The following is an 18,020-nucleotide window of genomic DNA, read 5'->3' as shown; positions in this document are numbered from 1 at the left end:
GCATACAGCCTTCAACAATAATCAAAATCAATACCAGATTGTACCCTTTCAAAGGACATGGAAGATCCAAAGTAAACAACTACAGGTCACCATGCATACAGCCGTCAACAATAATCAAAATCAATACTAGATTGTACGCTTTCAAAGGACATGGAAGATCCAAAGTAAACAACTACAGGTCACCATGCATACAGCCTTCAACAATAATCAAAATCAATACCAGATTGTACGCTTTCAAAGGACATGGAAGATCCAAAGTAAACAACTACAGGTCACCATGCATACAGCCTTCAACAATAATCAAAATCAATACCAGATTGTACGCTTTCAAAGGAACAGGGAAGATCTGAAGTAAACAACTACAGGTCACCATGCATACAGCATTCAACAATAATCAAAATCAATACCAGATTGTACGCTTTCAAAGGACATGGAAGATCCAAAGTAAACAACTACAGGTCACCATGCATACAGCCTTCAACAATAATCAAAATCAATACCAGATTGTACGCTTTCAAAGGACATGGAAGATCCAAAGTAAACAACTACAGGTCACCATGCATACAGCCTTCAACAATTATCAAAATCAATACCAGATTGTACGCTTTCAAAGGACATGGAAGATCCAAAGTAAACAACTACAGGTCACCATGCATACAGCCTTCAACAATTATCAAAATCAATACCAGATTGTACGCTTTCAAAGGACATGGAAGATCCAAAGTAAACAACTACAGGTCACCATGCATACAGCCTTCAACAATAATCAAAATCAATACCAGATTGTACGCTTTCAAAGGAACAGGGAAGATCTGAAGTAAACAACTACAGGTCACCATGCATACAGCCGTCAACAATAATCAAAATCAATACTAGATTGTACGCTTTCAAAGGACATGGAAGATCCAAAGTAAACAACTACAGGTCACCATGCATACAGCCTTCAACAATAATCAAAATCAATACCAGATTGTACGCTTTCAAAGGACATGGAAGATCCAAAGTAAACAACTACAGGTCACCATGCATACAGCCTTCAACAATAATCAAAATCAATACCAGATTGTACGCTTTCAAAGGACATGGAAGATCCAAAGTAAACAACTACAGGTCACCATGCATACAGCCTTCAACAATAATCAAAATCAATACCAGATTGTACGCTTTCAAAGGAACAGGGAAATAAAATGGGAAAGAATCTGAATAAACACCCTGTAAGAAGGGACAAAATGGAACATTGCCATAGAAAAAATGAAAACAAACAATAGGGACCCAAAATTGTCTCTTTTTTTATATTAATTTAAGTATAAAACCAGATGCTCTGCAGGGCGCAGCTTTATACGACCGCAGAAGTTGAACCCTGAACGGTTGGGGCAAGTATGGACACAACTTTCAAGCTGGATTCAGCTCTAAATTTGGACTGTGATTAAATAGTTGACACAGCATAGGTTTCTGACACAGAATGAATGTGGTCTAATGAACTTAAAATGTTTGTTTTGCCTTTGAGCAATTCACTATGCTGTTGAATATTAATCCTCTCAAAAGAATTGAAGAAATAGCAATAACTACTCATTTAAATACATCATAAAATATTAAAATGTAAAACAAGTGCTTGTTATCACTGAATGGTAAAGATTGTTTTAATTTATCAGTTGGTAGTAAAAGTAAAAATATACATTGTATATTGTATAAAACAATGATTTAAGTTGATTCAACTACTATTCTGGACAAAGAAAGATAACTCCAATCAATTGAAAATTTCTTGCTATTGCACAATATTGTGCAATTAGATATTTCTTGCTATTGCGCAATACTGTGCAATTGAAGATTTCTTGCTATTGCTCAATACTGTGTAATTAAAAATTTCTTGCTATTGCACAATACTATGCAATTGAAGATTTCTTGCTATTGCTGAATACTGTGCAATTGAAAATTTCTTGCTATTGCACAATACTTAATATAATAATTTTGGATCCTGATTTGAACCAACTTGAAAACTGGGCCCAAAATCGAAAATCTAAGTACATGTTTAGATTTAGCATATCAAAAAAGCCCAAGAATTCAATTTTTGTTAAAATCAAACTTAGTTTAATTTTCGACCCTTTGGACTTTAATGTAGACCAATTTGAAAACGGGACCAAAAATTAAGAATCTACATACACAGTTAGATTTGGCATATCAAAGAACCCCAATTATTCAATTTTTGATGAAATCAAACAAAGTTTAATTTTGGACCCCGATTTGGACCAACTTGAAAACTGGGCCAATAATCAAAAATCTAAGTACATTTTTAGATTCAGCATATCAAAGAACCCCAAGGATTCAATTTTTGTTAAAATCAAACTAAGTTTAATTTTGGACCCTTTGGACCTTAATGTTGACCAATTTGAAAACGGACCAAAAATTAAGAATCTGCATACACAGTTAGATTCGGCATATTAAAGAACCCCAATTATTTAATTTTTGATGAAATCAAACAAAGTTCAATTTTGGACCCTTTGGGCCCCTTATTCTTAAACTGTTGGGGCCAAAACTCCCAAAATCAAACCCAACCTTCCTTTTATGGTCATAAACGTTGTGTTTAAATTTCATATATTTCTATTTACTTATACCAAAGTTATGGTGCTAAAACCAAGAATAATGCTTATTTTTGGCCCCTAATTCCTAAACTGTTCAGACCTCAACTCCCAAAATCAATCCCAACCTTCCTTTTGTGGTCATAAACCTTGTGTTTAAATTTCATTGATGCCTAGCTATTGACTTATACTAAAGTTATTGTGCGAAAACCAAGAATAATGCTTATTTGGGCCCTTTTTTGGCCCCTAATTCCTAAACTGTTGGAACCAAAACTCCCAAAATCAATCGCAACCTTCCTTTTGTGGTCATTAATATTGTGACGACGACGCCAACGTGATACAAATATATGACCAAAAATTTCATTTTTGCGGTCGTATAAAAATTTATGAAAAATGTTAAAAATTAACTATAAAGGGCAATAACTCCTTAAGGGGTCAATTGACTATTTTGGTCATGCAAAACTTATTTGTAGATCTTATTTTGCTGAACGTTATTGCTGTTTACAGTTTATCTCTATCTATAATAATATTCAAGATAATAACAAACTAGAGGCTCTAAAGAGCCTGTGTCGCTCACCTTGGTATATGTGAATATTAAACAAAAGAAACAAATGGATTCATGACAAAATTGTGTTTTGGTGATGGTGATGTGTTTGTACATCTTACTTTACTAAACATTCTTGCTGCTTTCAATTATCTCTATCTATAATGAACTTGGCCCAATGAAAAGGACATTAACTCCTTAGGGGGTCAATTGACCATTTCAGTCATGTTGACTTATTTGTAAATCTTACTTTGCTGAACATTATTGCTTTTTACAGGTTATCTCTATCTATAATAGTATTCAAGATAATAACCAAAAACAGCAAAATTTCCTTAAAATTACCAATTTAGGGGCAGCAACCCAACAACGGGTTGACCGATTCATCTGAAAATTTACGGCCAATTAGATCTTGACCTAAAAAACAATTTTACCCATTCAGATTTGCTCTAAATGCTTTGGTTTTTGAGTTATAAGCCAAAAACAGCATTTTACCCCTATGTTCTACTTTTAGCCATGGCGGCCATCTTGGTTGGTTGGCCAGGTCATCGGACACATTTTTAAAACTAGATACCCAAATGATGATTGTGGACAAGTTTGGATTAATTTAGCCCAGTAGTTTCAGAGAAGAAGATTTTTGTAAAAGATTACTAAGATTTACGAAAAATGGTTCAAAATTGACTATAAAGGGCAATAACTCCTAAAGGGGTCAACTGAACATTTCGGTCATGTTGACTTATTTGTAAATCTTACTTTGCTGAACATTTTTGCTGTTTACAGTTTATCTCTATCTATGATAATATTCAAGATAATAACCAAAAACAGTAAAATTCCATAAAATTACCAATTCAGGGGCAGCAACCCAACAACGGGTTGTCCGATTCATTTGAAAATTTTAGGACAGATAGATCTTGACCTGAGAAACAATTTTACCACATTTCTGATTTGCTCTAAATGCTTTGATTTTTGAGTTATAAGCCAAAAACTGCATTTTACCCCTATGTTCTATTTTTAGCCATGGCGGCCATCTTGGTTGGTTGGTCAGGTCACGCCAAACATTTTTTTAAACTTAATACCCGAATGATGATTGTGGCCAAGTTTGGTTTGATTTGGCCCAGTAGTTTCAGAGGAGAAGATTTTTGTAAAAGTTAATGACGACGGAAGACGACGACGACTACGACGACGACGGACGCCAAGTTATGGGAAAAGCTCACTTGGCCCTTTAAAAATGAACAGAGTCAGAAACAAACTTCTTATGAGATGGTAGCAACTATTTATACTAGTTATACATTCTATATGACCTATATGAGAGAAAGAGACAGAAAAGAAATACACATTTAACATGTTTAAAAGACAAAATTACTGTTGGCATAAGAAATGATTATTAGAAGTTTGGTGTTTTCTAGAAGAATTTAAAAACATGTATAAAAATACAAATACTTTGAACATAAAACAAAAAAAAAACATCTATATATATATAAAATAATGTCGACATATATACGGTCTCCCACAAAAAAAAAATAGATGTGTTAAAGCGACACAAATGGCCCCGTCTCAAAAGGTTGAAAAATGTGCAATTTCAATAACACATGTGGACACAAACATGATGGTAGTCTCACATATCAAGAATCAGCTCAAAATCTGGAGGCGTTTAGAAAAAAAGTCTGTATAACTGTGATTTTCAACAATTTTCAATGTTATAAACCCATAATTTTGGCCAAAATTAGCAGAGCGCATCAAAAAGTTGAAAGATCTGCAATTTCAATAACACCTTTGGACACAAACATGATGGTAGTCTAACATATCAAGAATCAGGTCAACATCCGGAGACATATAGAAAAAGAGTCAGTACAACTGTGATTTTCAACCATTTTCAAAGTTGTAAACCCAAAATTTTGGCCAAGATTAGCAGAGCGAAACGAAACTTTAACTTGATCTGTACTAAAAATCAGCCCAATATCTGAAAGCATTTAGAAAAAAGGTCTGTATAACTGTGATTTTCAAAAATGTATCATAGTCCAAAGCCCGAAATTACAGCAAAAAATTGCAGAGCGGAAGGAAACTTAAACTTGAACTGTAACTCATCATTGGTAACTCACATACCATAAACCAGTCCTATATTAGAAAGCATTATGAAAACCAGATGCTCCGCAGGGTGCAGCTTTATACAACAGCAGAGGTTGAACCCTGAACGGTTGGGACAAGTATGGACACAATATTCAAGCTGAATTCAGCTCTAAATTTGGATTGTGATTAAAAAGTTGACACAGCATAGGTTTGGGACAGAGTGAATTTGGTGTAATGAACTGCAAATATTTTTTTTGCCTCTGAGCAATTCACTATGCTGTTGAATATTAATCCTCTCAAAAAAATGTTTGACGAAATTTTCTTTTTATTTAAAATCTGAAATGAGAAAAATTTAACCCCCCCCCCCCCCCCGCCCCATTTTTTTTTCACATCCCCCTTTCCCTTTTTCCAAAACTGATCTCAGTTCAAATTTCTAATGGAGTTTCCAACAATAACTACTCATTTAAATACATCATAAAATATTAAAATGTAACAAAAGGTGCTTGTTATCACTGAATGGTAAAGACTGTTTTAATTTATCAGTTGGTAGTAAAAGTGAATATACATTGTATATTATATAAAACAATGATTTAAGTTGATTCAACTACTATTCTGGACAAAGAAAGATAACTCCAATCAATTGAAAATTTCTTGCTATTGCACAATATTGTGCAATTAGATATTTCTTGCTACTGCGCAATACTGTGCAATTGAAAATATTTGCTATTGCACAATACTGTGCAATTGAAGATTTCTTGCTATTGCCCAATACTGTGCAATTGAAAATTTCTTGCTATTGCACAATACTGTGCAATTGAAGATTTCTTGCTATTGCTGAATACTGTGCAATTGAAAATTTCTTGCTATTGCACAATACTTAATATAATAATTTTGGATCCTGATTTGAAACACCTTGAAAACTGGGCCCATAATCAAAAATCTAAGTACATGTTTAGATTCAGCATATCTAAAAAGCCCAAGAATTCAATTTTTGTTAAAATCAAACTTAGTTTAAATTTGGACCCTTTGAACTTTAATGTAGACCAATTTGAAAACGGGACTAAAAATTAAGAATCTACATACACAGATTGATTTGGCATATCAAAGAACCCCAATTATTTATTTTTTGATGAAATCAAACAAAGTTTAATTTTGGACTCCGATTTGGACCAACTTGAAAACTGGGCCAATAATAAAAAATCTAAGTACATTTTTAGATTCAGCATATCAAAGAACCCCAAGGATTCAATTTTTGTTAAAATCAAACTAAGTTTAATTTTGGACCCTTTGGACCTTAATGTAGACCAATTTGAAAACGGGACCAAAAATTAAGAATCTACATACACAGTTAGATTCGGCATATCAAAGAACCCCAATTATTTAATTTTTGATGAAATCAAACAAAGTTCAATTTTGGACCCTTTGGGCCCCTTATTCCTAAACTGTTGGGACCAAAACTCCCAAAATCAACCCAACCTTCCTTTTATGGTCATAAACCTTGTGTTTAAATTTCATAGATTTCTATTTACTTATACTAAAGTTATGGTACGAAAACCAAGAATGATGCTTACTTGGGCCCCTTTTTGGCCCCTAATTCCTAAACTGTTCAGACCTCAACTCCCAAAATCAATCCCAACCTTCCTTTTGTGGTCATAAACCTTGTGTTTAAATTTCATTGATTTCTATTTACTTATACTAAAGTTATTGTGCGAAAACCAAGAATAATGCTTATTTGGGCCCTTTTTTGGCCCCTAATTCCTAAACTGTTTGAACTAAAACTCCCAAAATCAATCCCAACCTTCCTTTTGTGGTCATAAACCTTGTGTCAAAATTTCATAAATTTCTATTTACTTAAACTAAAGTTATAGTGCGAAAACCAAGAAAATGCTTATTGGGGCCCTTTTTGGGCCCTAATTCCTAAACTGTTTGAACTAAAACTCCCAAAATAAATCCCAACCTTCCTTTTGTGGTCATAAACCTTGTGTCAAAATTTCATAAATTTCTATTTACTTAAACTAAAGTTATAGTGCGAAAACCAAGAAAATGCTTATTTGGGCCCTTTTTGGCCCCTAATTCCTAAAATGTTGGGACCAAAACTCCCAAAATCATTTCCAACCTTCCTTTTGTGGTCATAAACCTTGTGTCAACATTTCATAGATTTCTTTTCGCTTTTACTTAAGTTATAGTGCGAACACTAAAAGTATTCGGACGCCGACGACGACGACGACGCAGACCAGGACGCCAACGTGATACCAATATACGACCAAAACATTTTCAATTTTTGCGGTCGTATAAAAAGTCTGTAAAACTGTGATTTTCAACAATTTATCAAAGTCCATAGCCCCCAATTTTGGCATAATTTAGCCAAGCAGAACAAAACTTTAACTTGATCTGTAACTCATCATGGTTAACTCACATACTGAAAATCAGACCAATATCTGTAGGCGTTTAGAAAAAAAAATCTGTATAACTGTGATTTTCAACTATTTATTAAAGTCCAAAGCCCGTAATTACGTCAAAAATTAGTGGAGCAAAACAAAACTTGAACTTGATCAGTAACTCATCATGGTAAACTCACATACCAAAAACCAGTCCAATATCTGAAGGCGGAATGACAGAATGATGGAATTTCAGAATTACGGAATTACGGACTACCGGAATTTCGGACACGGGTAAAACTATATGGCAGATATAGTATTAGAAAAACAGACCAATACACAAAAAACTTACCATTGACCAATGATCCATGAACATGAAGTCAAGGACAAATGACACCTGCCAGACAGACATGTACACCTTACAATCATTCCATACACCAAATATAGTTGACCTATTGCCTAAAGTATAAGAAAAAACACAAAAACACAAAAACTAAACATTGACCAATGAACCATAAAAATGAGGTCAAGGACAAATGACACCTGCCAAACAAACATGTACACCAAATATAGTTGACCTATTGCTTATAGTATTAGAAAAACAGACCAAAACACAAAAACTTGCCATTGACCAATGAACCATAAAAATGAGGTCAAGGTCAGATGAAACCTGGCAAACTGACATGTACACCTTACAATCATTCCATACACCAAATATATTTGACATACTGCTTACAGTATCTGAGAAACAGACTTAATCACACAACTTTAACCTTGATCACTGATCCATGGACTTAAACTTGTCAATGATAAAGCTATGAAAAGTCAAGGGAAAACATTTTCCCGTCAAAATTTCAATGGCTAATATCTCGAAAGAAAACAAGCACGGTGACCTGAATATTTTTTTTTGCACTTTTCATTTCTTTATTAATCCCCTATCAATATATGCTGGTATTTATATATGAAAAGTTAATTATTTTTTTTGAAACTGAGAAGCCAACTCCCTTAACATTTGCTTAAAGGCCACAAGATAACTTGGCAGCCATCTTTTCCCAAAAGTAGTTGCCTTACCTCTCCAGTCTGTCTTACAACTGGAAGTACATCAGCAATTCTGCTCCGCAAAGTGGCTGAGGAGTATGGTATATTATTTCCAGCACCTTGCCACACATCTTTGTGAAAACCATCATAAAGAGTCCTTGGAGCAACATTATTTTGAGGGGTCATCTAAAATACATATTGTCAGATTATTCATCAAATTTAATGATTTTTATTGCATGAAACAACCAAACAGGATCTGCTTACCCCTTATTTCACCCCCAGTTTTTGGTTTAATTTGTGCTTCTCAGTCTTAAGATTTCTTTTCATTGTCTTTCGTTTTTGCCATGGTATTTTCAGTTTCTCTCAATTTATGAGTTTTGAATGTCACTTGGTATCTTCTGTCTCTTCTTTAATATATACTTGTCTTGTACCTAAGAGAATCTAACTATATGTCTATCTCTTCTTTAATAGGTATATATACTTGTCTTGTACCTAAGACAATCTATATCTCTTCTTTAATAGGTATATACTTGTCTTGTACCTAAGAGAATCTATATCTCTTCTTTAATAGGTATATACTTGTCTTGTACCTAAGAGAATCTTCTGTCTCTTCTTTAATAGGTATATACTTGTCTTGTACCTAAGACAATCTATATCTCTTCTTTAATAGGTATATACTTGTCTTGTACCTAAGAGAATCTATGTCTCTTCTTTAATAGGTATATACTTGTCTTGTACCTAAGACAATCTATGTCTCTTCTTTAATAGGTATATACTTGTCTTGTACCTAAGAGAATCTATGTCTCTTCTTTAATAGGTATATACTTGTCTTGTACCTAAGACAATCTATATCACTTCTTTAATAGGTATATACTTGTCTTGTACCTAAGAGAATCTATGTCTCTTCTTTAATAGGTATATACTTGTCTTGTACCTAAGAGAATCTATGTCTCTTCTTTAATAGGTATATACTTGTCTTGTACCTAAGACAATCTATGTCTCTTCTGTAATAGGTATATACTTGTCTTGTACCTAAGAGAATCTATGTCTCTTCTTTAATAGGTATATACTTGTCTTGTACCTAAGACAAGCTATATCTCTTCTTTAATAGGTATATACTTGTCTTGTACCTAAGACAATCTATGTCTCTTCTTTAATAGGTATATACTTGTCTTGTACCTAAGACAATCTATATCTCTTCTTTAATAGGTATATACTTGTCTTGTACCTAAGAGAATCTATGTCTCTTCTTTAATAGGTACTAGAACACACCCGTGATATCGCGGGTCTGTGACTGAATTAAAGTATATAACTATGCGCAAGCCTTATCTTAGTATTAGTACTGTCATCTGATAAAGTCATGCCGATTATAAGATACACAATTTTCTCTGCTTTCAAATCTTTCTGTTTGAACCCGTCGAACTGGAACTTATCAATTATTGGTAATTTTAATTATTTGGAAAACAAAAGGTCTTGGAGTATTTTTTAATCAACAGCATTGTCCTATATTAGTTATAAATAAAGTTGAATTCTTTGATTCGCTGTTTTACGTCATGCCCGCTAACAAATTGAAACTTATTTTTAGTCCAGATTTTTAGTATTCGTATTGTTATCTTAGAAAGTCTTACGGATTAAAATAATACAATAGGTAACAATTTGAAAATTTAGTAGTGTCAACCCTGTGATTATGACCCGTGTATATAGCATATTAATCCTGAATACACCGTTTGGTGGTGCGCCTGTCAGATGCGGAACGTACAGATAAGGTAATAGGTAACAGGTGATTATACTATTGGTATCGGTATCGGACTCGACCCGGAACTTCCTTATTATTTGCAATATTAATTACGTGGAAAACAAAAGGGCCTGGAGTGGTGTAATTTTTAATCTACACCTTTGTACTATATTAGTTGTATATAAAGTTGAATTCTTTGATTCGTCGTTTTTACGTGATGACGGCTGACAAATTGGACCTCGTAATTTTAGTATTATAGATATACTTGTCTTGTACCTAAGAGAATCTAACTATATGTCTATTAATGCATATGGAATGTGGATGTTTTGCTCATTATTATACTGTCAGCTGAGCCAAGCATACATCTGTAGTTATTATCTTAAGTCCTGATCCTGATCCTAGGGTAGCATTAAATGCAATAGCAGCTTAGAAGCATTTACAAATAAACAATCTTTGACAAGAGATTTGGAAAGGAATATGATGTTTTAAATGCAATAAATGGACCAAACATAAACTATCTATATATATATATAGACAATTTTAATCATGTTTTAACAAATGTTTAATAAACAAATTCATTTTGATGAAAATCAGAATCTTTTGATGTACAGACATGAATCAATGGTGGAGGAAAATACTTTGATTGGTTTGCATAAGATGTTGTTCCTTTGAAATACAATAGATCAGTCTTCATAGTAAATGCTTTCACTTTGTTCCTGATATGAAATCAATTGTCTATGATTTTGAGTGTCTTTACTTATCAATGAAAAAATGCTGTCACTTCAACTTCTTCCAAATGGGAAATTATTGATGATGAGAGCAACTGTTTCAAACCCTGACGACAAAATATTCCTTTTGGCAGTTTGGAAAAGTTTTTTTCTTCCTTAGTCGTATTTTTCCTTTTTGATGATGTATCAGCCTCATTTCCCCCTTCATCTACAGTTAGTTTCCTATCTGATTATGTTCCTGGGGATGCCTGTACTCATACTTTGTGAAAGTCATTTTAACTGTGTTATGTTCATGACAATTACCTGAACAAGTAAAGCTGTTCTCAAGTTTGCCATAACATCTGCAAATAATTGCCATTTCTGAGATGGTACGGAATGATAATCTAATTCCAAATATAGATGTTGTACTGCAGGTTATGTTGGAGCACAGGGCCAATCAACCTTCAAAAACTCATCAGTGTCTATAACTGGATTTACTTTTCCCTCATCAACTTTTTGAAAGCATATTCCAGTTATCTCCCCTGTAACATCGTTGTCCAAATAAGAATTTCCTAGTGACACACATGGTACTCTTCCTCCATTTCTAGATATAAAATAAATATAATTAACTTATATATTGGAAAGCAAAAGTCACAAGCAGACAATTTATTTCAGAAGATAGACTTGACAAGTCCATGCCAGGACACTTTTTATCACATTTTAGCGTATAATATTGAGTACAAAAAAGTTTTGCTCAATGTCGAAGGCAGAACAGCACGTAAAGTGATCCAGAGCTATTGAAATCCATGTGGGATTTTTGTACTTGTAGCTGATACATTTTTTTCTCAGTTAAGGTAGATGGGGGTCTAAATTAAAATTGATAGAACTTTTCTACAAGCTACAGCTTCAAATTTGGTATAGATTATACATTTGTTCATGGAAAACCCAATTTTTTGTGATAGAAAGAAAATTACAAAATAGATTTTTCAAGATAAAATATGAGTAGATAGCTGATAGAAACAAGAATGTGTCCTAAGTACACGGATGCCCCACTCGCACTATCATTTTTCATGTTTAATGGACCGTAAAATTGGGTAAAAAATCTAATTTGGCATTAAAATTAGAAAGATCATACCATAGGGAATATGTGTACAAGTTGTTTGGACTTCAACTTCATCAAAAACTACCATGACCAAAAACTTTAACCTGAAACTTCCACTTTCATTTTCTATGTTCATTGGACCGTGAATTTGGGGTCAAAAGTCTAATTTGGATTTATAATTAGAAAGATCATAACATAATCAACAAGTGTACTAAGTTTCAAGTTGATTGGACTTCAACTTCATCAAAAACTACCTTGACCAAAAACTTTAACCTGACGGACGGACGAACGGACGCACAGACCAGAAAACATAATGCCCATAAATGGGGCATAAAAATAGAAGATGTGGTATGATTGTTACTAAGACCACAAGAGACTAAATGAAACAGAACTAACCACATTATCGATAAACTTGTCTGATAAGCAAATATTTTACCAACGGCAAATTAATTTGGTTAATGGAGTTATTCAATATGATGATATCCCGATTCATTTGTGTATTGTACGGTTTATCAAAGAAAAATAAAACGGTGATTGGAATCCAAGTTTTTATTTAGCTATGCAATCATTTTGGTCTTGACTTAGTGTTTTTGATATGCGAAGGTCTGAATTTTAGTGGTCAAGTATGGGTTTTTATGCGTATGCTAATATGAGGCAGGCATTACCTGTAAATGGGGACGAAGTCTGTATGAATTATTTTTTTGTAACTTAAATATTTGTTTAAAAAAAAAAGAAACGGAAATACCGTAACGTTTCCGATTTTGGTTCTGTTGTTAGGGATTTAGTTGTGACATTATTTAAATTATGACGTCATATGCAATGTAAACAAAGAAACGCTATCATCAGGTAACGTTTTTTCATATCAAGGAATTATTAAAAATGAAATTGGTATTGCACGTTCCTTCCTATTTTATACTAGACTGATAAATATATATTTTACTCAAAGTTTCATACAAACGAGACCGGAAAAAGGAAGTACATTGTACATTTTTGCGCCGGTCCGGGATTTCAAAACACGACAAAAAAAATTTGAACGATTTTGAGTTCATTAGTACAATGAAAAATTCGGGAAATTTTCCCGTATTTTTTTTTTTATTGAATTTTCTACTGTTATTGGGGACTCCGTCCCCATATAAGTTAATTATAAATTAATGTTCATATATGTATGTGTCTAAATTTGACCTTTAGCCATTTACCTTTGTTGTATTTTATTCTTGTGCGACATCTGGATTGTTTGGAGATATCATTCGGTAATTTGCCATTTAGGTTATTGTACTTTCAACACGAAGAGGTGATCTCTATTGATGACTTTAAAACTAATTTGCTAGGATTGATTTTAAAGTATAAAGCAAAACAGATGTCGGTAAACGCATATGAGACAGCAACCCTACGACTAAAAAAACAAAAGCAGACATCAAGAGGTGTACCATAGTTTTTACTCAAAATTCTTTGACATCGTGCCAAGCTCTAAATATCCACAATGTCTAAATTTTGTAATGACATAAAACATCAATTGTAAGATGGGTTATATTTCAACCACTGACGAGGTTCATGACTTTCTACAGTCACAATAACATGGTCGGGGATAAACTAGTTCTTTGATATACCCCCTTTTTTCCCTGGTAAAAATCTCGATCGGTGGCCTAATAACGATACATCAGAGAACATACAATATGATTATTAGTATATTAAAAAACACGTAACTCTATAGTAATGGTATAAAATACAAGCACTAACAATAATTAAATATCATTTTAAAGAAAGTTCGCATATATTGGGGGTTCGAAGTTTTTTCCTGCTGATAAGACATCCATTCGTTCGTCATTCTAATATCAAAGTAACTGTAATTCAAAGTGAAGCTTAGACGGTATCGGAACACACGAAGACAAATCTGATCAAAGTAAAGCTTAGACGGTATCGGAACACACGAAGACCAACCTGATCAAAGTAAAGCTTAGACGGTATCGGAACACACGAAGACCAACCTGATCAAAGTAAAGCTTAGACGGTATCGGAACACACGAAGACCAACCTGATCAAAGTAAAGCTTAGACGGTATCGAAACACACGAAGACCAACCTGATCAAAGTAAAGCTTAGACGGTATCGGAACACACGAAGACCAACCTGATCAAAGTAAAGCTTAGACGGTATCGGAACACACGAAGACCAACCTGATCAAAGTAAAGCTTAGACGGTATCGGAACACACGAAGACCAACCTGATCAAAGTAAAGCTTAGACGGTATCGGAACACACGAAGACCAACCTGATCAAAGTAAAGCTTAGACGGTATCGGAACACACGAAGACCAACCTGATCAAAGTAAAGCTTAGACGGTATCGAAACACACGAAGACCAACCTGATCAAAGTAAAGCTTAGACGGTATCGGAACACACGAAGACCAACCTGATCAAAGTAAAGCTTAGACGGTATCGGAACACACGAAGACCAACCTGATCAAAGTAAAGCTTAGAAGGTATCGAAACACACGAAGACCAACCTGATCAAAGTAAAGCTTAGACGGTATCGAAACACACGAAGACCAACCTGATCAAAGTAAAGCTTAGACGGTATCGGAACACACGAAGACCAACCTGATCAAAGTAAAGCTTAGACGGTATCGGAACACACGAAGACCAACCTGATACATTTCCACAAACGATAATGTACAGAAGTTCAATGCTAAAAAAAAACCTATATATGTCCATTCCCAAAAATATTAAACGCATGAATGAACAAGAACAGTATAAGTATATCTAATCATTTTATAATTGAAGGAAAAAATTCAGCAAGCTTATTTTGTGTAAAAAGAAGAAAGTTTAAAAGTACAATTTCTAAACTTGTAACGGCTGGAATTTATTGAATGGCAGCTGACTGTTAGTATTTACACGTTTATCGTTAGGGGCATTTGTGTTGATAAGTCTACACTTTATGATTGTCAACAATGTTGTGTGTGCCCTGTAGGTTCTTCACTGAACAATAACATATTATATTCTGTAATTAATACATCAATAATGATTTACGTAGCCTTATGGTACTACTACTAATCACAAAGTTTAGAACCATATTTCACATATGTATGAGTTGGTGACCATATCAGTCCGAAATACTGACCACCTTTTGAGAATTTATTTGTTTAAAATAACCTATATCGAATTAGAATAATGGAAACTTATTGATATCTTATTGGTGAATAAGAACTGTGCCATATTATAACAAGGAGTAACACACCTACATCTTATTGATATATGTGTGCCATAAACGTTTATTTCGCCTATTACGGGAAAATAAGTTGCAGTTATATCTGCAAAAAAATGTATTTTATAATAATATCAGGTTTGAAGCCACGTTACCTGATATACTATGATGAGTTATTATGACAATTTTAGTGTGGACACAGATAAGTTTTTACTGGACGTTTACAAAGCTGGTTATGTTATTTCTTATATAGCAATGACAATGAACGTTATCGTATTTGCTATACTTTGTCGTAAAACTTTGCTTTCGCCAGCTACAATTCTTATGCAAGGTTTAGCAGCCGCGGATTTTCTAACTGCGTTGTCCCACTATGGATTTGAACCATTGTTTCAGTCACAATACATTTGTGAGACAAAGAAGGATGTATTTCTATATAACAAGTGTTATTTACCTTACCCGTATTGTTCGATGGCTTTTCATCTCTCAGTTTTATCGTTTACATTCCACACAGTATCATTCTTGATCACAACATGTCTTGGCATACAGAAGGTCGTAGCCATTCTATTCCCAATTTGGACAAAATATCAACTGACAAACAGGAAGGCCGCCATCTGTTGTGTAGGATTCTTCCTTTTGTCCATTTCAATCAGTATTCCGCGTCATTTCAGCGCTTGGTTTCAGCAAGGCAATAGCTTAAACAACCAGTGTTCTTTTCACCCAATAGGAGACGGCGTACTGCAGTATTCGTCTATATATTACATGATGCTTCAGACCATTTTAGTCACGTGTTGTTGTCTTGTCATGCTGATGTCTACAGTATATATATTATACAAATTACTAACTAACAAGTTCCGGGGTCGGATTACGGAGCAGAGAAGGCAGGAAAGGAGATCAGTAATAATGGTGATTATGATTCTTTTGGTATTTCTTCTGACAGAAGTTCCAAAAGTAATTTTGTACTTGTGGTGGTGTTATGAATATATCACTGGTCATTTTAGCACCAAGATGACCAGAGGTAATGAAATGAGTTCTTTGTGGCTGATACGAAGGTATGAGAATGCGATGTCATGGTTACTGGTATATTTTACAGATATTGTACGAGGTAGTGACCAGTACAGATATGTCATCTTTAAGTTTCCCATGGAGGTTATTAACTTAATTACTATAGTAGGATGTATGTCAAACTTCGTCATCTATTTCTTAATGTCGTCTAATATGAGGAATGAAATTATTCTGCTCTTCAGGAAAATGTGTAACTATTGTGCATATGAGAGAGAATCGAAACAGATAAAGGACACGACAAATAGTACAGATGAAGAAATAGAAATGAACCAAATAGACATAATAGGTAACAAACATGTGTACGATGTAGAAAGGAGTTGGACAAACAGAATGGGAAACAACTGCACATATTCGATTGGAATTAATCCGACCCCAGGAATAAGAGACTGTACAAAAGAGTTAGAGAATAACCCGGTACAAGACACAGGAGATAACTGTACAAAAAAGAAAGAAAGGAACCAGATAAAAGGCACAGGAGATGACTGTACAAAAGAGTGAGAAAGGAACCAGATACTAGAGACAGGAAATCACTGTCCAAAAGAGTTAGAAATGAACCAGATACAAGGAACAGGAAATTACTGAAATCACTGTACAAGAGATAGAAAGGAATCAGATACAAGAGACATGAAATCACTGTACAAAAGAGATAGAAAGGAATCAGATACAAGAGACATGAAATCACTGTACAACAGAGCAAGATAAGACTACGATATAATCAACAGGAAGGACCACCGTGTATATACAAGGAATCGAATCATGTAGACGGAACATAAGTCCGCCGTGCTCGTGCTGATGACATAAAAGGGCTCACATAAAAAGACTAATAAACCAGTACATACAAATGACATAAAAGGGCTCACATAAAAGACTAATAAACCCCTGTACAAATGAAGGAACAATGAACGAAGTACAAATGACATCATACGAACAATAACCGAAGTGCAAATGGCATAAAAGGAACAATAACCGAAGTGCAAATGACATAACACGAACAAAACACTGTACAAGTGACATAAAAGGAACAAAAACCAAAGTGCAATGACATAATAGGAACAATAACTGAAGTGCAAATGAGATACTAGTAAAATAAAAGGAATAGATTATATCTATCGAACAAATATCTAAGAATTATAGAATCGCTGAAAGGATCAGAACACGTAAATCAGATAGAAATGAATTAAATCGAAGTATAATGTTAAAATGAGGTTTATTATAAACAACGTAACATAAAAATTGATTAAAACCGTTACTATGAAATGCTCATTAGAGCTTATGTTGTAATATGTTTGTCAATATGCCGAATCAAAATGAAGTTTTACTTACTTACTTACCAAATTCTTTCATAGACACGGTTAAATGTTTGGATGTGCCTATGATTCTTATTAAAAACGGGATATCACATCCTAATTTTTTATGGCGCGGTTATTTATAAAGCAAGTACATTTAGATACGATCCATGTTTACTAACTGATCCTTTAAGGTAGCACAATACAAAGATCTCCAATCAGACATCTTAAAACTGATGTAATTCCACTCATCCTTCTTTTAATTTTATAAATGAGGTACCAAAAGAAAGAAGAATGATTAATCTTTCAAATTGAAATAATTTCATTA

At 33.9% G+C, this 18,020-nt stretch overlaps 1 long non-coding RNA gene across 1 annotated transcript; it reads right to left on the bottom strand.

Moving 5' to 3' along the window:
- Window positions 1-8,648: 8,648 nt before the first annotated feature.
- LOC143084344 (uncharacterized) lies at window positions 8,649-16,258 on the bottom strand. Its single transcript, XR_012981014.1, has 3 exons — window positions 15,801-16,258; window positions 11,367-11,646; window positions 8,649-8,786 (listed from the first exon to the last, which is right to left on the bottom strand). It is a non-coding gene; the product is annotated as an uncharacterized LOC143084344 (long non-coding RNA).
- Between the last annotated feature and the right edge of the window lie 1,762 nt (window positions 16,259-18,020).

This window comes from Mytilus galloprovincialis, chromosome 7, assembly GCF_965363235.1.
Source record: "Mytilus galloprovincialis chromosome 7, xbMytGall1.hap1.1, whole genome shotgun sequence".
Taxonomy (NCBI): Eukaryota; Metazoa; Mollusca; class Bivalvia; order Mytilida; family Mytilidae; genus Mytilus; species Mytilus galloprovincialis.
The sequence above is the reverse complement of the archived record's forward strand: the minus strand, read 5'-3'. Positions and strand labels throughout refer to the sequence as shown.